This window comes from Thermobia domestica, chromosome 8 (assembly GCF_964235325.1).
Source record: "Thermobia domestica chromosome 8, izTheDome1.hap1.1, whole genome shotgun sequence".
In the NCBI taxonomy this organism is placed as follows: Eukaryota; Metazoa; Arthropoda; class Insecta; order Zygentoma; family Lepismatidae; genus Thermobia; species Thermobia domestica.
Window position 1 is genome coordinate 160,477,498 of NC_137461.1, and position 25,518 is coordinate 160,503,015.

The 25,518-nt window shown below is 33.9% G+C and overlaps 1 protein-coding gene across 1 annotated transcript in view; it reads right to left on the reverse strand.

Annotated features, from left to right (window-relative positions):
- The window catches only part of LOC145693318 (alpha-tocopherol transfer protein-like), a 143,605-nt gene that overhangs the window by 117,909 nt on the left and 178 nt on the right, over positions 1-25,518 (reverse strand). The window lies entirely within an intron of this gene.

Below are 25,518 nucleotides of genomic sequence, written 5' to 3' on the forward strand. Positions count from 1 at the left end.
ATAAATTAACTTTTTTTCTTGTGTTAAGGACTAAACCCGTATAGGTTTATTCCTGGAACACCCTATACGTACGTTAAGACTGAAGAAACTTCCGTTTCAAGCGTAATGATGCCTTTACATGTGTAGCAACGGCAGCAAATACGTAAATTTATTCATGCCAGATGCGTTCAGTGGTTTTGTCTCATTTTGCTCAAATCAGGTTCGATTACCGCTGAGAGGCCATTAAAATTTGAATGCATTACATTGGTTGGGATTCATATAGCTTCAGTGCTGAAAAGGAAGCTAAACTTCAACAATCAAACAAACAATTTCCAATTATCATATTTTAGCCATCGAATATATACCTTCCTTTCGAAATATATAATTAATTTGAGTCATCAAAAATTTATTGCATCGTCTACTAACCATAGAAATAAAACTGGAAACCGTAATGATGAAGAGATATTTCAGTATTTGTTTATCTGAAACAGTACTTAAAATTGTTCATAAGTCATGTAATGTTTTACAATTGTATATATATATATATACGGAGGCGGATCCAAGAGGAGGGCTATAGGGGCTATACCCTCTCCTTGACGCTCAAGTGTACACTGGATAAAATGGGCTTCAATCCTGCTTTACACTGGATAAAAGTGCAAACTATGGTTTAGCCCCTCCCTTGATCATATCCTGGATCCGCCACTATATAATAATATATATAACTCGATTGGAGCTCTGTACATTTGCAAATAAAAGTCTAAAAAGAGAAATAACACAACGAAGCATTAGTATCTTGTTCTCCGTATTCCTGATATCATTTGTGATAACTGATACTTCACTCTCCTAGTCTTGACTACCGTAATTATTTAATGTTAGTGAATTAGATTTCTTCTAGGCATACAATACCACTCATTACAGCTTTGAATCTAATCTCTAAATTTTAAGTAAAATTCAAAATCTGATCTAAGCAAAAAGAAACTTTATATTAATAACTTGTATTATAGCTTCAACAAAGTATCGTTGACTTCATCAACCAGACTATACGAAATATTTCTGTTGTCAGAGTTTCTGCGTACATTACTTCAACAATGTCCATTGAAGGCAATTATATATTACTGAGACCGTAACACAAATTATTAAAGTTTTTTTCTCGCTTTTATCAGATATTTGCCACGCTCCCAAAACGCTGCATTTACATGCACTCATTCAAATCACCAGTCGAATTAACTAGTACGTATAGTATTGATTTTGATTGGTCATGTCTAAGTTTCAAATCTCTATTTCTTTACATACTACTAGCGTCTATTACCCGCTTCACTAGATTAAAATAAAAAAAAATCAGTCGCTTAGTCAAATAGTCAGTTTTTACTATTACTGAAGCGCTTTTTGATAGACGATGTTTTTGTCTTCCATTCTCCAACCAGAACATATAAATTTCCAACTCGAGGCATTGCCTCAAAATTGGCCGTGTGAGAAGCAAGTTATTCTCTCCCCCTGGGGCCGAATTAGAATTTAAACGGCATCAGAAGTGTCACTGTTCATCTCAAGGACCCCGAACACTATGGATTCGACACTAATATCGGGCCATTTATATATATATCTCCTCCTCCTCTCCCAAGTTGGGGCTGAATTTGGATTTAAACGGCATTGGAACTGTCACTGCTCACCTCAGCAATCCCGAAAACTATAGATTCGACACTAATATCGGTCATTTTCAATCATATATATATCGATCATGTATATCCGCCTCCTTCCCTAAGTTGCACCGTCAAAGTGAAATGACAAAATGACAAAAACCATTCCAGTCCCGAACCTCATCTATGTTGAAAATTTGATCAAGATCGGTTTGGTGGTTCAGGAGCTATTAAGTTACAAACACAATCACTTTCATTTTTAAATATATAGATAGATATAGATTGAATGTATATAATATATATAGAAACACACTATATGCAATAAAAAGTTCAACGTTTGTATTTAAAATATTTAAAAACATGTTAACAAAACTAACATTTGTTGTTTTTATTAGAGGTAGGGGATTGAACCTGGAACGATGAAGATTGGTCACTTGCCACAAGTATGTACAACAATACATAATTTGAAACACCTACAATATGCCTCAGTACAAGCTAGACTCGTAGCTGCTCGAAGAGCGAAAGAAAAAAGGAATAAATATAGCAATCTACTCGATAACTATTGCTTTGTCGCAATAGCAATTGAGTCTAGCGGTTCTTGGGAAGAAGAAGGCCTCAAATTTATAAAAGAAATCGGAGACCGTCTATCAATTAATTCAGGAGATAATCGAGCAAAAAGTTTCCTGATTCAACGCATAAGCATAGCCATTCAACGCGGGAACGTGTCGGCTATAATGGGAACATTACCCACTAGTAAAGAGCTAGAAGAAGGTTTTCTTCTGTAATTGCGGAGAAGGGAGGTTAGGAGTAAAAACAGACATCATTGGTGCATCAATTTATGTAGCAACCAAGCAAGGAGTATGGAGAGACAACTCACAGTCCATAAATTTATATGAAAAATTACAGCATGAATGTCGTACCGTACGTGAAGATTGGTAAATTATCCATTTGAGATATTTTAATTGTTAATTGTTGTACACTTCATTTAATTAATGTTATAGAAACTACGATTTTCTACCAAATTCACGTATATTATATATTTGTTAAATATTAAACACAATACCATATTGTTAAATATTATTTAAAAAATATATAACAAGCAACAATTAAAAATTTTAAACATATCTGTAGTATGAAAACCTATACAACAATCACAGGTAACATGAGTTCGTGGTGAACATCATGTATGTGCTTTTCCTCGGGGTTCTTCCGTTTCCTCCCACATGCTTATTATACCAATCATTTCATAATCATTCACTTTCATTAATCACTCATCTCCCTTAGATTGAACGGCAGAACCGTCGTTCGCAAAAATGGCGATTTCATTTTATTTCATTTAAAAGATTAGTGGCACAAGAACGTGAAAGAGACAGAAGTACTCCGAGAAAACCTATGCACTCTACGTTGCATAATCTACCATAAACTCATATGGCATGAGTTAGAAACAAAACCATCTCTACACTAAGCTAGAGTCATATCTGTGAAGAGAAAAGCTCTTTTGACCGTTAGTGCATAGGAATATGGTCACATTAGTTACGTGGTGTTGTTATCTGATTACGAAAATATATTATGAAGTATGTATTTTCAATATCATTTGTTTTACACTTACTTACTTTAAAATTTTTCACATACGACCTAACTCATTCTAAACTCTTCCTCATTTATAGTAGTTTTGCTTTGTTTGTTATTCAAACCTAAACACCTTTTCTTGTTGTCAGTGGAGATTTCTTTAAGCACTTTCTCCTTCATTGATCGCGTCAAGACTGGTTTCGGTAGCGTAACATGAATGATCTTCTGATTTAAAGCTTTTCCATGCTCAGTTTGTAGCTACATGACCTTTCAACACTTTCACTTAGCTGTGTCTGTGTTTGCAAGTTTATCTAAATGCTGTATAAAGGCTTTCTATATATATTTAAAAAGACATTTTTTGCCCATAAGAGTTAGCAGTTGTCGGGAGAATTTAACAAGGAAAAGTGTGTTTCCTTATCTTCCCACGATGTTGAACTACTTTTCTTAATGACAAAGACAGAATAAAATGGATTTTCTAGAAAATTTGATAGCATAATGTCAGCAAATTTAAGAAAAAAAAATGATGATTGATAGCAAAAGATCGGATAAGTCCAGAAATTAAACACACACACACACAGGTAATATAGTGATATAGCATTTTGCCAATAAGTGATTTCGCACAATACCAAAACTGTCTCTGAAGGGTACCTATCTTCTGTAATTAAAGATGTGAATATTGAAAGTTACACTACGTCTTGTCTTAGACCATTACTCCTACAGGGAAAGAACATGTTTCAAAATATAGATAGAGTAATCGGAGATCATTCAAATTCTTGTTTCCCGATTTTCAGATTTTTTTAGAAGTTATCACGATTCAATTTCGGCATTTTTAAAAAAAGTTTTCATTATCTTTTAAATAATTTTGTAACGTTACATTTTGTGTTGAACTAATAAAAAAATGTAAAATAGATGTCAAATTATGTATATGCCATTCCCAAATTGATGAATACTAAGGTAAAGAAATTTTAAAATGACTATATTTATTTATTTTTAATGTTATGGAAGATTCGATTTTCATGTTATGCCGTTGTAATATGAAAACTCGTACTTGAAGTTCCTATTGTCTAATCAAATTATGACATTAAAAATATACTTTTAAAATCTATTAATCAAAGGATGAAAGTTAACATTGTATAAAGCATTATTATGCGCGAATAATTAAGTTTAAAATCTAACTCTTGTATTTGATATTACAAGAAAGATAAATGGCTTGTGAAGATTTTCTCTGATGCATAAGAGAGCAAAGAAAAGGAAACATGACTCATTTGCTAAATAATGCAATTCCTGAAAAATACGTAAAGAGGAATTATTATTATTATTATTATTATTATTATTATTATTATTATTATTATTATTATTTTCGGACGTAGCAACGTTCAGTAACAAGTCGCTACTTCACTGTTGCTAGCTTCAAACGTTTATTTCAACAGTCAATAATGCGTTCGTAGGCAGTGATTATCTCAATATCTTTATCCTTGTTTTGCTCAAATAAACAAGTGAGTTTAGTTTCTTATCATAAAATCCTAATTACAAAAGGGAATCATGTCAATCTATGTGTGTTACGCTATCCTGAAATGTTATACTACCTTACTTAAGAGATTTGTTGGGTTGGTTGTAGAAGGATGAGGGGAACAATAAGATACTTAATAATAAACAGAAAACGTTTCAGTGCATCACGGTCATTCCTAATAGTAAACAGTTACGCTAATACATGTCGCTACGTGTGCTATCACTTGTGCCAATAGATGCTGTTACCTGCAGGATTCTTTTTATAAAGAAGTCGTTGAATAAATGCACAGAAAATATGGTATGAAGTTTGGTGTAGTTTGTGGCCAACTTACTAAATAAATAAATTTATTAAATGTAAACAAATAAAACTTGTAATTAAGCACGATGTTAGCTTATAGTGTTCACTGGTCAATAGTTGTCACTAACTGCGCTCCTTCAACCTGACGGTAAGAGACATCGTTAGTGTCCATTCAGTTTTGAAGGCGAGCCGAAGGCTTGGGAGAACAACTAGTTACGGTAAAATTGAAAATTAGTATATAATGGCTCCGTAGCTACTTCCCGTGTGGCCATTCCGTATTGGTGAATTTCATGTCTTATCCCGTAAGAACAATATCGTGGCTTTTCGCCTTAGAAAAGAACAGGTCATTTTGGTCAAGGGGATTAAATCAATCGCCGGCGAATGAATATATACACTTTCTAGTACAAAATGTTAATTATTACTACCCATAGGGACTTATTATATTCCAGTAACATTAAATAAGTTGGCTTCCTATTGTGGAAATACGAATGATTTCCTCTTTGAGTACACGTGGTAGAGGACAACTGAAAATTATCAGCAAATGTTTGTCTTTGATTAGCCAAAACTGAATTTTGTCAATTAATTCTTATTTCTGATCAGTTGACTGGTTACCCAGGGTATTTAAAAGACATTTTACAAAAGACTTTTTATTTAGTTTTCGTAAAACAGCTTTCCATTAAAACTGGGCATTAAGCCTGTTGTGTTGTCCTTATGAAATAAATAAATAAATAAATAAATTCTTAGTGGTTACTCAAGATTGAAACAAAAGATTACTATTTTTTTTGTAGTAACGTACTAGTGTTGACTTGAATTATCCCAGCTCGAGAAACTTTCCAGTCGTTTAATACAAAATAACTTACTTCAGTCACAGTTGTGCATGGACATGAGTAAATTTAGGGAATTTTTGGGACAGGTCTGGCTCGGAATGTACACAATTTTCTCGTGGATTAAAATTATACAGAATACCAATAGAAGTAGTTGCCATACGTAAAGTAGTACCAAAAATAAAATCTTTGAAGCTAAAATGAAATACCCTTGAAGATTCTAAAGAGACACAATTAAATAACTTATGCAACCATAGGAGAAACACGAACAGAAAGCAAAAAATGACATTGCCGTCATACACCATACGAATTATGTCTCCTTTCTTTAACATACTGGCCAAAGTATCATTTGACAATATTCAGATATTTGGAAAAAATACAAATCATGCTTATCTTTCCACACAATCAACAAGGAATAACTTATGTATTATCAACAGGAATGATAAAAATTGTTACTTTCGTTACACATATACACAGTGGCGGATTCAGGGTATGATCAAGGGAGGGGCTAAATCATAGTTTGCAGTTTTATTCACCGTAAAGCAGGATTGAAGCCCATTTTATCCAGTGTACAGTGTATGCTTGAGCGTCCAGGGGGGGGGGCTTATAGCCACTATAGCCCCTTGGATCCTCTGTATATATATATATATATATATATATATATAGGGTGTCTCAGGAGGAAAGGGCAATATTTTGGGGAATGGTAGTATGGGTGATTCAGAGCAAAAAAGGTCATATGAACATCGTCCTAATCTCAACGGTTTGAGAGCTACAGTTTGTGAACCATTTTTGATTTTATATTGCATATTGCTCACCCTGTAGTTATTCTACAGACGTAAGACATAACGGATTTGAAAGATGATGATATGACCTTTCCAACGGTGTGCAATATCTGGTAGTGGCATCTTTGGAAGAGAAATTATTGAGGGATATTTGGGAATCAGTGTTGCCATCCAATTGCTTTAAATAACCCTAAATTTTCCTCAATAGCTTCACTTCCAAAGGTGTCACTGCCACATGTTGTATGCCATTCGAAAAGCCATTCCATCACTTTTCAAATTCGCTATGTCTCACCTCCGTAGAGTAAATACAGGTAACCAATACACAACATAAAGTCAAAAATGGTTCACAACCTGTAGCTCTCAAACCATTGAGATTAGGACCCATTTCATATGAACTTTTTTGCTTAGCATCACCCATACTACCATTTTCCAAAATATTGCCCTTTCCTCCTGAGACACCGTATAAAATTATGGAGTATCACTTTATTTCAGCTGAAGCTACGGGGAACAAATTCAAATAACTTCTCATCCTATTTGGTTTACTTTGATTTCCGACTGAGACAGAGCCAAAGGTTCCTTCGCCTTTAGACTCATGCTAATGATTTTTTGGGAATAGCCACAAGTAGACAATCATAAAGACTGAAAGCCACGACAGGGAAACCCCACGACCAACAAAAGTTACACAATGCATATAATATTGAAACTAGGTGAACGGAGATGGAACCTACCTTTGGGTTGCTGAATCCATATATAGAAATGTTATTGCTAACTATTACCGTTTTTTTTTTTTTTTTGCTCTGATACATGTTGACAGAGAGACAAACCATCTAACTAACAAACAAACTGTATGGCCTATGGAACCCGGAGGTTCAATGCCGCGTTCACAAAAGCTCTCCACTGACTTCTATCCTTAGCTAACTGCATCCAGTTTCTACTTTGTATTCCAATCTCTGCAAGATCCATCTTAATATTGTCCTCTCATATGCGCCTACGTCTTCCTAATGGTCATTTTCCGATTGGTCTTGAAAGCGTTTCTACTTTCTTCCATTCTAGCTACATGACCCGCCCACTTAAGCCTCATAGACTTGACCCTAACAATGTTGGCTAAACCGTATAAATTATGTCGTTCCTCTTTATGAAGTTTCCACCACTCCCCATTCCCGTTCCTCTTGGGTCCGAATATCCGTCTCAGGATCTAGTTCTCAAATACTTTCAGTCTATGTTCTTCCCTCAGAGTAAGCGACCATGTTTCGCAGCCATACAGAACAACAGGCATGATTAGCGTTTTGTATATTTTAAGCTTTAGATTCCTCGACAGAATTCGCGACAAGAGATTTTGAACCGAATAGTAACACGAATTCCCTGCTTTTAGTCGACATTTAATTTCTTCGTGAATATGATTTTCCTCTGTTAATACTGATCCTAGATATTTGAAACTATCCACTTTATCAAAAGCATTATTTAATATTTTAACGCATCTATAATTTGCCGTATTACTTTCCCGACACACTTCCATGTATTTAGTTTTCTCTGCATTTACTTCTAAACCCATGTCCCTGCAAGCGTTTAATAAGATCTCTGATTTCTTTCTATTGTTCTCCTATCATCCCCTATTGAATTTACATCATCAGCATATGCCATAACCTGGTGAATACCGTTCAACTCTAGGCCCTGGTTGCTATCTTTGATTTTCCTTATGGCGTATTCCAGAACAAAGTTAAATAATAATGGCAACAGCGCATCTCCTTGTTTCAGGCCATTTTCGACGTGAAAGCTCGTGGACAAAAATTTTTTCTACCCGGACTTTACTTTGGGATTCATTTAAACATATCTTAATTAATCTAATTAGCTTTCTTCTCCTAACCGAGTCGTACGCCTTTCTAAAACCAATAAATAGTTTATGTACCGGGGTATTGTATTCCCACTTTTTTTCGAGTATTTGGCAAATGGTAAATATTTGGTCGATAGTTGATTGATTTCGTCTAAATCCACAATGTTAATCTCCAATAATTTCATCTGCGTATGGGGTCTATCTTGCTAATAGAATAGTTGAATGGATTTTATAGGATGTTGACAGAAGAGAAATGCCTCGATAATTATTACAGTCAGTTTTGTCGCCTTTCTTGTGAATTGGAACAATGATTGATTCTTTCCACTCTTGTGGCAATTCTTCCTTGTTCCAGATAAGGAGAATGAGTTTGTGTATCTTGTTTCACAATTTTTCGCCTCCAGCTAAAATTAACTCAGCCGGAATTTCATCTCCACCCGGAGATTTGTGTTTCTTTAATTTCTTTATAGCGGTTTCTACTTCTATTCGATTGGGTTCTGGAGTATTCGGTTGTGCGGTGTGTATCTCCTTTTTTCCACGTACACTAGTTTTTGGTTGCGTGTTAAGCAAATCGCCAAAGAAATCTTTCCATCTATTTAAGATGCTATCCGTATCAGTGAGAACTGTACTGTCAGATTTCTTTAATATAAGCACGAGATTGATAGCCTTTCTTAAATTCGCTGATCTCCTTATACATGTCCCGGATGTTTTTATTTTTACTATTATCTTCAAGTTCCTTAATTTTAGCTTTCAGAAAATCGCGTTTCTTTGTTCTAAAAGTTTTAGAAGTTTCCCGCCTGACATCTGCAAAATTTTGTGTAGTTATTTTATTCGGATTTTGTAGCCAGCGTAATTTTGCCTGTTTTCTCTTCTCTGTTAGTTTAATGCTTCCTGGTCAACCATGGTTTGTTCCTACGTATTTCCGCGTGTCCCAACTTTTTTTTTTTTTGCTGAAATTTTAATGTTATCTTTAATTTCAATCCAGGTATCCTCAAGACTAGTGCACTCCGAATCTTGTAAGGCCGTGAATCTAACCGAAACTTCAATCTGGTATTCCTCTCTTACCTGGCTCTCTTCTAATTTCTTTAAATTGAATCTCTCCGTTTTCGGACAATGAATATTACCTTTATTTAACGATAATCTCTCTCTTATTATGGCTGCTACCAGGTAGTGATCAGTGTCACAATCAGCCCCTCTAAACGACCGGACATCAATTATGTTATTTCGGATAGACATACAATCGGATAGACAAAATTGTTCTATAAGATTTCACACACTTATTAATAACATAATTTGGAAATTTAAAACTGTATTAATCTCTGAATGTATCAATTCTTGAATTCTCTTAAATACTGCTAAGATTTTTTAGTTTTGTTGCTTTCGTTACATACGTTTAATAAATTTCGCCATTAAGCGAATGTTTAGCACATGTAGGACCTGCATACTTGGTCCCGGGATTGATCTGCTGTTGGTGCATTGGATACCACATTGAAACGTAGGTTTATTTGTCGTTTGGGTTCGGTATTGAAACGAGGGACAAAACTTCAAATAACTGAATTCAAATATACAAATGTAATACTCATGACCAAAACGGCACCAATCTATAATACAGAATAAAAAAAATGAAATGAAATCTTTAAGTTTTACGTCCCACGGTTATGCCGGTTAGGCTAAAGGAGACGGTGATGATGAGTAATGAATGAAATGGTGGAATGAAGAAAGTGGGAGGAAACGGGAGAACCCCGAGAAAACCCACGCACACGGTGTTTGTCCACCACAAAGTTCACTTGGCGGGGGCTGGGATCGAACCCGGGACCCCAAGCACCAGAGGTGAACGCTCTACCACTGAGCCACCGCGGCCCCTATAATACAGAATAATAGACACAATCTATAATAGTATAGAATCTACGTAACATTATAAACAATTTCATGGAGTATTCGTTTCGGTTTGAATAGTATTTCAAACAACAAAATTCTGATATTTACCTGTTAGCTGTATAAAAGAAAAAGATATAAAATAAAAAAAGTAAATATGTAAATTTAGTATGCACTTCGTTTGTCCCTTTAAATGTGAATACTATTTTACTGTTTAAGCACTACAATTTAGTCCCTACTCATAGCTGATAATCTGAGGGCTGTGAGTGAAGGGAAATTCTAACATAATTAACAATCGAAGTTTGACAGTTGATTGATTGATTGAGTGACTCGAGTTCAGCATTATTTTCCACGAAACCTACTGCTTAAAGTGAAATCGCAAATGATTTTGGCTTTTGAATTTTAGACAAGTACCCATACCGAGGATCGAACACGAAATCTCTCGCATAGAAAGACATTTTATTAATCACCTAAACTAAGCAAAGAACAAAGATTGATAGCCAGCTCCTTTCACCTATGGTATACAAAAAACGGGAAATCAAGAAATCGAAAAATAAAAAGATAGGTCGCCTATATTTGTAAAACCTAGTTAAATATAGTTTTATTGCACAGTTATTTATTTAAACATGTCCATGGTTCTTCCATACATTGACATTCTGTTCTCGAGCAGGATTAAGTAACCAGACCCTTGACAAAGTAAAGTAGTACCATAACAGCTAAATAATATACTTCTACGTGTTATTCATACTTTTCGGAGGGAAATAGGTGAAATATTGCTTAAGAAGAGCAATAAAACGAAACGGAAGTCAGTAGAAATAACTTCCTTGTATTTCTAATGAAAAGTATGTCATGGCTGCAAGCCTTCTATATCATAAAAGTATTGTACTATGGTTTCAATGGCCAAGTGTGTATCTTTAAAAATAAGAAAAAAGAAAGAAAGAAAATCAGTTTCCAAGTAAAATTTCTGTCATGTTATTAAAATAATGTTTCCCCTCTAGGTTTGTTAAATTTGTTACATATAACCATAACTTATTTGTTAACAAGGAAAAAAAAATATATTGTGTTCCTTTTAACATGAGAACAAATGAAGACTGGGAAACTTTTTATTTTATTTTCTTTTTCAACTCAGTATAGCTTTGATCCTGTGTGATGATACACACAGACGACGAGGCGTCTTCGACTTCTAAGGAGTATGTTCTATGTAGTGAAAGTCTCTAGAAGACAAAACAAAAAAGATAAAGAAAGAAAAAAACTATCATCTCACTTTCAGTTGCGTAAACTTACGTCAGAAAAGAAAACACAAAAATAAACAAAAAAAGAGTTTAAAAAACTGCAAACAAGACGGGAAAATGGAGAAAGTTGACAGTTTTGCCTAGTTAAGAATGGCAGGAATTTATGAAATTATATACATACAATGTCATAAATACTTTGATTGAGAATTATATAAGAATAATATTGCTTTATTTTGGGATAAATTAGATTAGAAGGAAATTGAACTTACGTTAGTAGCCTATTGAATAATAACTGTCTGAATAATAATAACTTTTAAAATTTTAAGTCTGAATGAAATATATAGGCAGAGACATAGAAGCATGAGGAAACAGTGTCCCCAAATAGTCTGCAAATTACATTTTAAACATTATTATTACTGGACCCGGTTGCTCAGTGGTATAGTGTTACCCTTCTGGTACGAGAGATCCCTAGTTTGAACCTCAGATATGCGTGTTTGTGGAAAACATCGTATTTGCGGATTTTCTCAGCGTTTTCCTGTGTCCTCCCACGTTGTCTTCCCATTACTCATTTCCTAACCATGCGCGTGGGACACTGCTTTCATTAATAATCACCGAATATCTTTATTAATAATCAGTCTCCTCTATCCTAAAGGGCACAATTGTTGGACGTAAAATTTGAAATTGTATTTAATTGATTATTATTATTATTTTGAAAATATGAAGTGCCTAGTGTTTCTTTAAAACACAATCTACAGCAAGGTTAAAGTGTACGATTTCATTATTTTTAAAGTACTTAATTGTGAACTCTCACTGTGTCAAGGCTTGTAGATACAATAAAAGGACAAAATTTTTGTTATGATGCTACAGAAACTAAACAAGAAATTTACTTTTTACTCCCCTTATTTGTACAAACACTGACTCAATGAAATTACATTGAAGATGAAAGCAAAGTAGAATATTGTATAATATTTTATTTTATACAAGAAAGTAATTGATCCTTATCCTAACCCATTCTATATAATAACTCAATTTCACCGGATATGGCACTTACCATTGGCTTCCTTCGAGCCGCTCATATATTTGTCTGTTTGTACCAATGTTAAATTTCTTGTATTTCTTTAGAAAGTATTTACATATTTACCCTGAATAGTTCGCGTTCAATTCGCCTTTGAACACAGGCTTCGATAGAAGCTGTAGATTTCTACTTGACATTCAGCCTTTGCTGTTATTTCTATCTTTTTTGTTACTATATAAGATATAGCCTAATTTTACTTTTAATTGTGTACTTCCTACAATACATAGATAAACATTTTGCTTTGTTCTAAGAATGAAGTACACTAATACTGCCTCTTCTGCACTCTAACGGCAAGTGGTTTAAATTAAATATTGCAAGCTTCAAGCCGCATCTACTAAGTCTAGCTACAAGTGAATCAAGTTAAGTCCTGCAAACTTTAGAAGCAAGTAGGTCAGTGTAAATCTTGCACAGCCTATAAAATGTAACAGACTACGATTAAGTTTCATGATAAATATATTACGAGGATTCTCTCAGTACTTAGGATTCTGATTAATCCGTGAGCTTTGCAATATAAGATATATGTTTTTAATTTAATAGGCTTAGCAATTGATTTATGCTGAACTAACTTATTACCTGTTGGGGGAAAGATCATTTGGAAAAGAAACTTTTGTTTAAAAAGTACAAGTTCCATTCTTCTTTAAATCCTTTTTTTCAAAATAACGTTTTGTTGTTTTCTTTCCTGAAAAATGAGTGAATTCGATCCACTACCATGTCTAATGATCTACTTTATCTTTTCTTTTTTTTATAGGCTAAGACATATAAGGTATACTAACATAAAGCTGGAGACTCCCTTTACTTTTCAAATCACTGAAGAAATCTAATGTAATCTTTGGGAAACGACATTGTATGAAGAGTCTCCACCCGGTGGAAATATGAACATCATGGTCATGTTAATGCAATTAGTTCTTCAATTCTATCATTAAAGATGGAATTGTGAGAAAGAAACAAAACACATTTACAATTCTTATTTATTTTTAATCGATTAAAAGTGATAACATTGATAGTTACATGATGTATTCAAGACAATGCTATTTTTGCAGAATACGCAGAATAAGTTGAGACGTTGCAAACCAGATACGTGCTCAGGAATTTGTTTCGGGAGGGGTTCAAATCGGAGAATAAATTATATTAAAATTAGTAAAGTCTTCCCTAAAATTAGACTAAATTTACAGAAAAGTCGTGATTTCAGGAGGAATCCCTAAGACCCACCTCCTGTGTACGTCCCTGTTTCCAATAGTCGTGATGAACATGAAGTTTTGCTGATCGTCCATCTACTCTATTTTGAGTTAACTGCAAGAACTAATAAGTAACGGTGACAAACGTTTCATTGGCAGTCTGCAATATAGCTGATATTCGATTTATTTTAGGTATCCATATCACTACTAATATATTTAGAATATGTGCGATTTCAATATTAGTGATGGTACGTGTCACGTTTGTCATGGTTATTTTCTAGGTTATTTGGGTCTCGTGTCTCAGACTCGGATATACCAAATGACCAAACAGATACGGTGACCAGGAAGCACCCGATGCAATTTAAAGTAGGATCTCAATCACTATAATGGGTTCTGTGCTCTCCTACAAAGAACTGAACTCAAGATCTTGTGTACCAATGATACAAGCTCAGCCACTAGCCCAGGGAAGAGAGCTAACACATTAAAAAAAACTTCATTATATGAGGTTGCAGTGTCATGCAGTTAATTTTATGAGTTTAGCTAATTCAATTAATTTGTAGTAACTACTTTGGTGATCTGTAATAAGTTATAGAGCTTTCGAAGTATTAAATTATTTCTGATGTAGCCTAATTTTATTTGGCAACACAAAGCAAACAATATAGAAAAAAGATTCTGTACGTTAAACCAGAATAAGCTGAGCTTTTTAGTGTCTGTAATATTACATTAAGGCAGATATGTTACTAAACTTTTTACGACATGTTAGTGACCTTGGATACAGTCAATATAGTTTCTGCGAGTATCATCATAACAAAGAGAATTCTATCTTTTTAATATTTAAGAATATATTTAAGAATAATCTGTTTGCGTGCTCATTAGAACTCTATTGAACATAGTGCATACGTCCAGAGTTTCATGAGTTCAGAGCTAGCTCAATTTGAAGAAAAATAATTCAATCTCTAAGTTTATTTATAAGTAAATTAAATCTCTAAGTTTTATGTTCCTCCGTTATGCTGTCCAGGCCGAAGCAGAGGGACGATTAATGAAACTGAATGGCTATGAAATAATTGGTGGAATGAGAATGTTAGAGGAAACAGGAGACTCTCGAGAAAACTCACTGGCATAATGTTATCATCCATAAAGTCACATGGCCTGGGGTTGAACCAGGGATCTCTTACACCAGAGGTAAACACTCCAATAGTAAGTTATTATAGCCTCTCAAGAAATTCAAGAAATACCGTACGATTTTTGCGAGTAACAGAAAGCTGAGCACAGAATATTGACCCCGGTGAAATATTAAATTCTGTGAGCTTTGAAAATATGCTGCGAAGCTGAATCAATTGACACGAAAACCGATGTGCAAAATTTCTATTTTATGCAGTTCCTGCCACATAGCAACAGCTGCAAACAATAAAGAGTCAAACATTCACATAGGTGGATACTGTCTTTTAGGTAATTTACTGTTAATGATTCAATACAGGTTACATTCCCCATCTCCCTTCTATTAAGATTTGTTTTATATTGTGACAAGTGACACGATTCGAATATCATATATATTTTCAATTAATAATTGGCAAAACCATAGGATGCTACAGGCACTCGGCCCGTTTTTATTTTTACATCCTTCTCAAAGTGCATCAGAAATTAAAATAATATCAACATTTTTCTGGCTAAATTTCTATCATAGTTAAGAAGAAAATAGTGCTGAGTAAATTAGTCAAAGTTTTTTAGATATCTTTAATCTTAACCTGTACCTAATCGAAACCTATGAAATTATACTTGATTCGAAAATATATTCTTTGAAAATGGAGGTCATATTGACCAAATTAATGTATTTTTAAAACGTTGCAAGTCAAAATCGTTTTATCTGGAAATCATAATACAAGTTATATTAATCGATAATGCTACGTTAGCGCTAGTTAGTGTTACAAGCGCAACGTTAGTGCTTCTACGTACAGAAAGTTACTAACAAATTAGCTAGAATTATCACTTTTACAAAATAAACTTGTGGAGAACAAAAGCGATATCAATCGTTAGTGCCGTTTACTGTTGCAAGCATAACGTTATTGCTCGTATGTACGAAAAGATGTTAAAATGTCAACTCTGTCTTCTGGATTTATTAATTGGGTAATATTGGCAGTAAAAGAAAAATCTTAAAATTTCTCATAGATATTAAAATATAATTTGACAACAAATGTTCAGCAATCTAGACTGATACCTTGTGTTTACTCTAATGGAGTTTGCTTTCAAAGAAAAATTTGATTGGTTGTCGAGAAAATTAAAAATACTAACCTTACTGCAATTGACCATATTTAACAAAATGTATGTGAAATATGGACAGGCATTATGGATAAAATGAGCAGGTACCTCTCATTGGTAATTAGATTATCCATGAGAAACTAAGAGGAAAATATAATAATGGATGAAATGGTACTAAATACTGAACCAATTTAAGCCGTACACTAACACTATAAAATACATGAAAGCATTAGAAAGAAACTACACAATATGCATTGTAATATTCTTAGCTGCTTGAAAACTACAGTGTTAGACACCAAAACAAAATGTGATAAATTTAAATGTATATGATATGGTAAAAGTAAAATATAGTTTTTGCTCATATGTTTCAGTTTATTTCCAACATAAGCGTCATTTGCTATTGCATTAGGGTTAGAAAGGCCGATCGCGGAACCCATTGACTGCCTTTGTCAAATTTGTCAATTTGCACCACGCTTGTGACAAAATGTGGCAAAACCCAAGTTTAGTTAAAGGTGTGATCACGATTTAAATACTAATCACAAATGTGTAATGTGTGTTCCTTCAGTGGTCTTAAGAGAAATTTGTCACTTGGTTGCAGCCAATTATTTGAAGTCAGTTTGCCTTCAGAGGCGTACTTTGAAGTAAAATATAACTTTTGCGCTTACAATATTTTTCAAAACATTCTCTTTGAAGATGAAAAAGTATATATAATATTAAGATATTTCATCCTTTATCTGATAATTGTTCAGTGCATGTTTATTATAACTGCCCATTTTGTACAAAATGAATATGCTCATATTATACTAATGACAATGTTTAGTAATTTGCAACAATGCAGTTAGGATGCAATTGGGCAGCTCCATCCTTTGTTGTGTAGTGATAATGCAATATCTGTAGAATACCACAAATGAGCGGACTTTTGTATTCAAAAGATTATAGTGCATGAACTCCTTATAGCCATGATACTGAAATTTTCAAACAACAAATTGTGCAAATTAAATAACGACAATTACTCACCTTTGTTTTTCAAAATAACAGAAAATAGCAACCTTCGTGCACATTTGTATCCGGCTTTTAACTGGTGTATACAATGTTGTCAACTAACAAAGTCAGTTTTAGGTTAATTTTGGTATGAGTAATACTCCGAAAACCTTAGTTCTGCCCACATTATATTGAACAGCCCATGTGACCCAAAATTACTCTATATATTTTAAAAATTTAACATCCCACAACTATGCACCAAAGTTGAGTGAGACAGTGATGATGATACTGATGGAGTGAAGAAAGTAGGAAGAATGCTAATGCAATTGAAGAAATTTATTTATTTATTCATTCATTTTTTACAATTTTACATTTTTCATTACCCACAAAAAGCAGAAAATGCTATAATGAAAGTTCCTCGTTTTCAAGGAGCAAATCTTTAAATTAATTGTGATGTCATGCACTTTGATGACAGACCTCTTTTCAAGTATTACGTCTTTTAAAAAAAAGTGATTTTGTACAATTTTAATACGTCTTTATCTTTTGCACTATTTAAAAAAATGTGATTACGCTATAAGTTCAAATAGTATGTTCTGCAATGAAGAAAATCTGGGGTATTTCTTCATTGCAGCAAAAATTTTAGATAAATTGCAAAGTTTTACGTAAATTACAAAATTTTTGTTAAATTTGTAAGAATTCAGGGGACTAATAAAAGAAAATATAGTCGCCTTTTTAAAAGTAAATTGGATGAAGTAGAGTTACGTCCAAACTAATCGATTACAACTCAACTGTATAAAAGAGGAAACTGATTCCTTCACTATTCCACTGTATTCTTAGAAACTAAACATTTCCTTTTACGATTTACGCCAGTGATCGCCAAATCGTCGATCGCGAGATATTAGTAACTCGCGGGTTCATTTTCGGTACATCGCGTTAACGCTCCGGTTGGCTAACTAATGAATGTAAGTTTATAGGCAATAAACAAATGTAAGATTTTTTTTTTAAGTTGTTAGTTCTTTTCCTTGGTAGTTCACAGTAGGATTTAAAAATGTTAGGGTATCTCAGAAGCTTCATAAGTTTGGCGACCATTGATTTACGGCATAAGAGTTTCAGACACACTGGAAACGATTAAGTTTTAAACAGGATTATTAAGCAAATCCGATTTTACCTGAGCACGCACCAACGGAATAAGCAATTTGACACTTGACTTCATATTCAAATTAAAAAAAAAAAAACTGGTTTCGTCATATGATAGAAAAGTAAAATATCTTTTTGCACCTTTGTATAATCAGAATAGTTATATAGCAATTATGAATTAATGTAAGAGGAAAAAGCCTCTAAAATACTTGTGAGTATCATGGTACTAGTTCATTCAAGTTCAAGGTCATTTCTTCGTACTGCTTTAACGGATGTACTTCTATACGTAGAAAATTCAGTGAAAAAAATATCCTAAAATATGCATTGACGTAGTGGAAGACACAAAAATTATTAAGCATTAAAGAGGACAGCATGAAAGATGTTAACTGACGTCAATGGATTATTTCTACATATACAAACACTACTATGTTTCATCAAGCTGAGATACAACATATATATATATACACTTGGGAAAGCAAAAAAGAATGGACGTATTTTCCAACACATTACAAGGCTACTTTAGAGGTATAATAATTAACCTTTCTTCTGTTCTTGTGAACCCATAGACTTCCTTACTAAAGATATTGCTTGTCTTCTTTTAAGATTTATTTTACATCCTTAAATGAATTCGGGATCAATTTCATATTTGAAAAGACCATTCTGTGAAAATGTCAACCCAATTTGCAAAATTACTTACCTCGCATTTCGATTACTTGTGAAATGTTAGCTTCAGGAGAAAGTAATGCTGTAAGATAGTATAACAATATCTTATTGTAAAATGCGAAAAGCAAGCGACTTTCTGTTGTTGGAAGTTTATGTAAATGGCCAAGTTTATTCCTGTCCAATAAACCGACTTAACTTTTAACTACTCTAGTGAGGTCTCACAGACCCTAGCCGTGATAAGTTCTTCTCTAAATTTAAAGATACTTAGCTGCTTTCTGGTCTACACTTATAGTTTGGCTTGAATTATCATTTTACAAGTCCGAAAAAAAAATACTGTGGCTTTTTACAATATGCCTTACACGGGATGTACTTGAAGCTGAACCCACAAAGTGGGGGTGATGTAAATATTTCCTGAAAGCTTGGGTCAAGGTAAGATCAAAACCGGTTACTAAATTTGGGGAGGTCTCAAGCATTCCCCTTGAGGGCAGCACGTTACTCATTTTTATTAACACCTTTAAGCGTGTCTTAAAGTCCGTTGCAATCCCGAAAAATCTGAAACGGTGAGACAGATATGAAAACAGAAAAACATGTCTTTCATCATTTCAAAAGTACAACGTATCAAAGTAAAATAAATTGTCCCAGGGTCCCCCGCAGGGTCCCAGACCGAGTCCAACTCAAAATGTTTAATTGGAAAGGGGTCAACTTGCATATCGTATGCAACTTGGTGTTAAATAAAAGAAGATAAATCAAGTCCCGACTCTCTAAGATAAGTCTGTGCAAAATAGCGGTGGGTCAAAATATCAACACAATCTTCATTGCAAAGCCTATGGTCACTGATATGAATCTGAAACGGTGGAATACGTGTAGAAACAAAAACACGGATATGTCATTATTTCAAAAATACAATGATTCAAAGTAAAAAAAAGTGTTCCAGGCTCCCAGACGGGGTCCAACTCAAAATGTTGAAATGGAAAGTGGTTTAGGTTGAGTACCGTCTGAAAGCTTATGTTAAGTGAAAGAAGAGAAAACAAGTCTCGACTCTTGATGAAAAAGTCTATTGCCACTCCTATTAACCTGAAACAGTGAGACAGGTGCAAAACCACAGAAAACAAAACAAAAACTAGATCCCGTCTGGAATACTGCAGTTGAAACAGGGATATTTCTTTTTTCCTTTGATGCATTCTAGTTTTATTGTTTTGTTTTTACACCTGTCTCACCGTTCCAGATTAATAGGAGTGGCAATAGACTTTTTCATCAAGAGTCGAGACTTGTTTTCTCTTCTTTCACTTAACACAAGTTTTCAAACGATACTCAATTTTAACCCCTTCCTATTTCAACATTTTGAGTGTGACTCTGACTGGGACCCTGCGAGGGACCCTGGAACATTTTTTTTACTTTGAATCATTATACTTTTGAAATAATGACATATCCGTGTTTTTGTTTCTACACGTATTCCACCGTTTCAGATTCATATCAGTGACCATAGGCTTTGCAATGAAGATTGTGTTGATATTTTGACCCACCGCTATTTTGCACAGACTTATCGTAGAGAGCAGCGACTTGATTTATCTTCTTTTATTTAACACCAAGTTTCATACGATATGCAACTTGACCGCATTTCCATTTAAAAATTTTAAGTTGGACCTCGTCTGGGACCCTGCGGGGGACCCTGGGACAATTTATTTTACTTTGATACGTTGTACTTTTGAAATGATGAAAGACATGTTTTTCTGTTTTCATATCTGTCTCACCGTTTCAGATTTTTCGGGATTGCAACGGACTTTAAGACACGCTTAAAGGTGTTAATAAAAATGAGTAACGTCCTGCCCTCAAGGGGAATGTTTGAGACCTCCCCAATTTTGGTAACCGGTTTTGATCTTACCTTGACCCAAGCTTTCAGGAAATATATACATCACCCCAACTTTGTGAGTTGAGGTTCAAGTACCTACCTAGTTAGTTGGGGTCTGAGATACCCCACCCGAGTATAAACGTCAGTACTTTTTATTGCACTTCGCGAATGGCAAACTCAATGTACCTATATATTTTTAACTTTTGCTTTTACAAATTTTGTGTTTTACCCATAGAACACTCATAACGACACAACAAATGCCTCTGGCCCTATTGAAGGCATTACCTTCTGCGTCTAGCCAATTTTCAAATGAATATAAAACTGCATCTCTTTATAAAATATATGACACTGTACAAATATCTGTTGAGTGTATATTTGAGGTTAAGATTTACTTGAAAATACCAATATAAGGACTAAATGTCAAGGAGGAAAAAAACCTCTAAAATACTTTAGAATATCCTAGAAATAGTTTATGTAAGTTCTTGAAGACAGTTGGAAGAATCAAAAACGAAGAAATTGAAAGCAATACAAGTGAAGAACAATTGGAAGAATGGTCACTCAGTCATTAATGATGAATCTTCTCTTGAGCAAATACATGGCAGTGACGATAGAGGAAAAACAGCAAAATACATCCATTGTCTTCTGAAAAAAATATTATCCAGCCTGATATTTCTCAATGTGATACTAGTAACTTCTTAGCAGGTTTGCATTTAATCGCTTAACGAGTTCATATTTATTGGTAACTTCTAATACAAGAAAGAAACGTAAGATCACTAACTTAACCGTGAAAAAAAAAACGCACTACAAAATTAATCGCGAAAGAAACAGTTGGGGTCTGTCATACCCCACCAGAGTGTAATTGTAACTTTTTCACCAGAGTGGTTAAGAGTTAATGTTCACCATTTTCGAATATTAATGGGAGCAGTTATGAAACACAACTTTTCACCAAAAATTGAAGTTTTTTAAACTTAAAATAAAGTTTAAAAAAGCAAAGCATTTTAATTGTTGTTGGTAATGGTTGAAGTTTCAGCAGAACATGGACCTCTAGTTTAAAATGGAATTCGAACCACTGTAATGGATTCAAATTTTAACGCTTTCTTACTGAGATTCGAACCCTGGCCCATGAGCACGCAAAGTATTTTAAAAACCTGCGTTTCTTTATAATTTAGTCTTCCTTAAAGGAAGTCAATAAATTATATGTATGTGTACTGTGTGTGCGTGTATGTAACGGTGGTGAGAGTATTTTTGGAGACGTTAAAAAGATAAATTTTTCTTACGAGGCTAGAAAGTGTGAAGTGGCAAATGTTTCTAATAAACTAATGTCCGATTTTATTAATCCATAAAGAAGTCACAAGCATTTCTGAAATTTGATAACTAAACAATCTTCCTGTGTTATAAATTCATAAAGAGCTATAACCATCAGACGGCTTTCAGTTACTGAATGTCGGGTGTGTGGTCAGCACGTTGGTTATCATCGACGTTATTTCTAGCTTTCTAGAGCAAAATTAAAAACTTATTAATTTCACTAGCTTCCAATTGCCCACTGAGTTAACTCAACAATGAAACTCGTGTATCTCCATCCCCCAGAAATCGAACGTCGGAAATGTGCATTAACAATTCGGCTCTTCGGAAACTACTATAGATAGGAAGAGCAAAAGAAAATCGTTAATTCTGATATGTAATGGCCCTGTAGAGAATGGTTTCAAAAATACGAAATTTTTAATATTACTACGCATCGATTATACCCGACAGGCTAATGGAAACTACATAAGAAACAATGGTAGAATGAAAATAATGAAAGAGAAAGACAGAACCAAGCAAACATAGAATAATGAAAGGGAAAGAACGTTCTCCACCAGAATCTCGATAGCCTTGGATTGAAACTGCAACTCTTTAAATTAATAATACTGTAGGCCTCTAGACATTTGAGCTTATGGATATAACATTATATCCGTGTATTTTCCTCATGTTATTCTTAAATGACGTAGAAGCTGAAGTTACCCGAAAATTTCGTATAAATAGAATCAGGGCAGTAGCGTGGGTTGTAGGCGGGGCGAGAATTCTCAGGCACCCCCACCCCCAGTGTGTTATGAAAAACAACCAGAGTTTATTCTGTACTCCTAGATTTAAATATGGAATGTAAAATAAAAGAAGTTGGTATTATGTCAACTTTTTAAAGCGAATGGAAAATTATTATTATTATTATTATTATTATTATTATTATTATTATTATTATTATTATTATTATTATTATTATTATTATTATTATTATTTTAAAAAAGATGTTTATTGAACACGACAATGATTTGTTGTTGACATTGTAATGGTTGACAAGGACGTAGCCAGTATTTCGATTCGGGAACACCAGAAAAGGGAGTCTGGGAATACCCTACCCCCCAAGTACACGAGTTCCGGCAGTACCCCTCGAATTTTTTTGTAAACATTAAGCCTTAAAATTGCATCGTAACGATTTTTTAAAAACTGTTTTAAATTTAAACCAATTTAGGATAGCCTAAATTTCAACGTTATTAAGATTTATTTTTCCATTTTAGTAGGGAGCAACCTTTGAGTCCCATCTATGGCTACGTCCCTGATAGTTAATAGATAAAGTTGTACGAGGTTAATATAGAATTGAAGGACTGAAAATACATTTATTCTGTTATTGATTGAAAAGTACGTGCGAATTTGTATGTGATGCTAACCGGTTATTTATCAAGTGGTGTCAAAATAAGTAGATAATTGTAGTTGCAATTATTGTGGTATTACTTGAGCATTTTTTGGACAGAATAGAAATAAAGAAATGTTATTGAATTCTACTGAAGTTTCTTTAGTTTGTACCAAACTCATACGGGTAAGTAAGTACTAGCAGATCTCGGTCAGTTTTCCAAGAAAACATCTCTTCTCAAAGAGAGCTGGAGAGAGTTCTAGATGAATAATCCTATACGATGTTGTACATTATCAGTAATTTTACTTATATTAGTCATTGCCTCATCATTGTTAAAATATCTGAATTAACATTATTTTCTTTTTAAAAAATCATTTACAAACATAATTTGAATTCCTTGAATTTTGTTGATTTGTCGTCCCGGCGCCCAGGGCAATTGCCCCGGTCGCCCCGCACACGCGACGGCCCTGAATAGAATCAAAGATAAACAGTTTATATAAAGATTCACACACTGAAATTTTTATGCCACGAATATTTCGAAATATTGGAAATTTTCGACCATTTAGGAACAGTAGGGAATGAGTGACATTTGAATTAAAGATAATTAGCTCTATTTATTTATTATATTTTTTTTCAAATGTAAACAAGAAGTGTGCAAGTCAAAATTTCAGAGACAAATATTATGTAACTATATCTATGAAAAGGAGAGTATGAGAAGTCTTAACTGTACCTACATTTTATTTTCTAATTAACAATACTTTTGAAATGAATAGAACGAAGTTACGTCGAAAGCGTCTAATAAAGCACCGTTTTTACTTAACCCGCCCATAGAAATAAAGATTCTTTCACGTAAAAGCAAGTAGAGAAAAATGTATATAATGTATCTCTATATCCTTAAAATATCAAAGGATTCCGTTAAGTAATACAAGAATCAAACACTTTTTCTAGAAATGCTTAAGGAATCATTTATGTTTCTACTATACATACTAGAAACAATGGCATTTAAAATTCAAAATTGAGCTGAGGAAGCTTATGTGGAGCTGGTGCGTAATGCCATTAGTTTAATATTAGCTCCACCGTGTGGATCACTTTTCGACCTTTATTGATGTCCCAGAATACAGAAATAATTGTTCGGCAAAGAACTGACAAATAAGCTTTACACTTCATTCTAGAGGCACAAATCCATTTCAGAGATTTTCCACCTTCTGAGGTAACGCCAATACATTCGACAACACTAAAAGATTTTAAGTTCTCTGCGTTAAATATGTCGTTTTAAATGGTTTCGAATTCTGCTTGTGAGCTCTCTCGTGGCTAATCAGTTAGCGTACGTGCCTTTGACGTGTGAGACCTGGGTTCGATTCCCGGCAGATCATGTGGTTCGGATCTCACGTTGATCTGTAGATCTACGTCTTATATAGCCTCACTGCTGAAAGAGGCACTAAAATCAAATCAAAATTTAAAAAATCGAATTCTGCTTTCAACAGTGATTATGCTAATATTATTTGTCTTATTCAAAATAATTTATAAAAACAAAAATTTAACGTAATTGATCGAAATTGATTGGTTGTATGTCAGTGGTACCAGTTATGTAATGAAAACGCACAAAGTTCGTAATTCAGAAGCAATGCGGAGCACACAGATTGTTGCATGTAGTGTTATGGGAAAATATTGAATTAACTGAGGTAAATGTTGATTATCCTGCTCAGAATTGTAGAAATACGTCTATATAAAGGGGAATAAGTGGTCATCGTCATCTCAATACGAATATACCGTACATGCCAATACTACGTAAGTAGATGGAACAGTTTTTCGACCACAAATTTCCCATAACACAGTCGATTCTTAAAATTTCGTGTAATAAATTCACCTCAATGATCTCGAATAAAATGAAAAATTTCAAGTTTGCTCAAAAGCCTAGAAGGAATTTTCTTAAGCTTCAAAAGGCACTCAAAACTTTTTTCCTGAACTTAAAACTAAGCTAATTTCTCGAGGCCAAAAACGTAATTAACATATTTCGGGGAAAAAGTCGTTATATTTCTTTAAAAAAAAAAAAAAAAAAAAAAAAAAAAAACTTAAAATTTATGATAAAACTACGAACAATTGCTTACTTTAGACTATGTAATACAGTTGAAGGTTCTATCCGCACAGTGTCTTTATGGGTCTTTGACCAACAGCATTAATCAACAA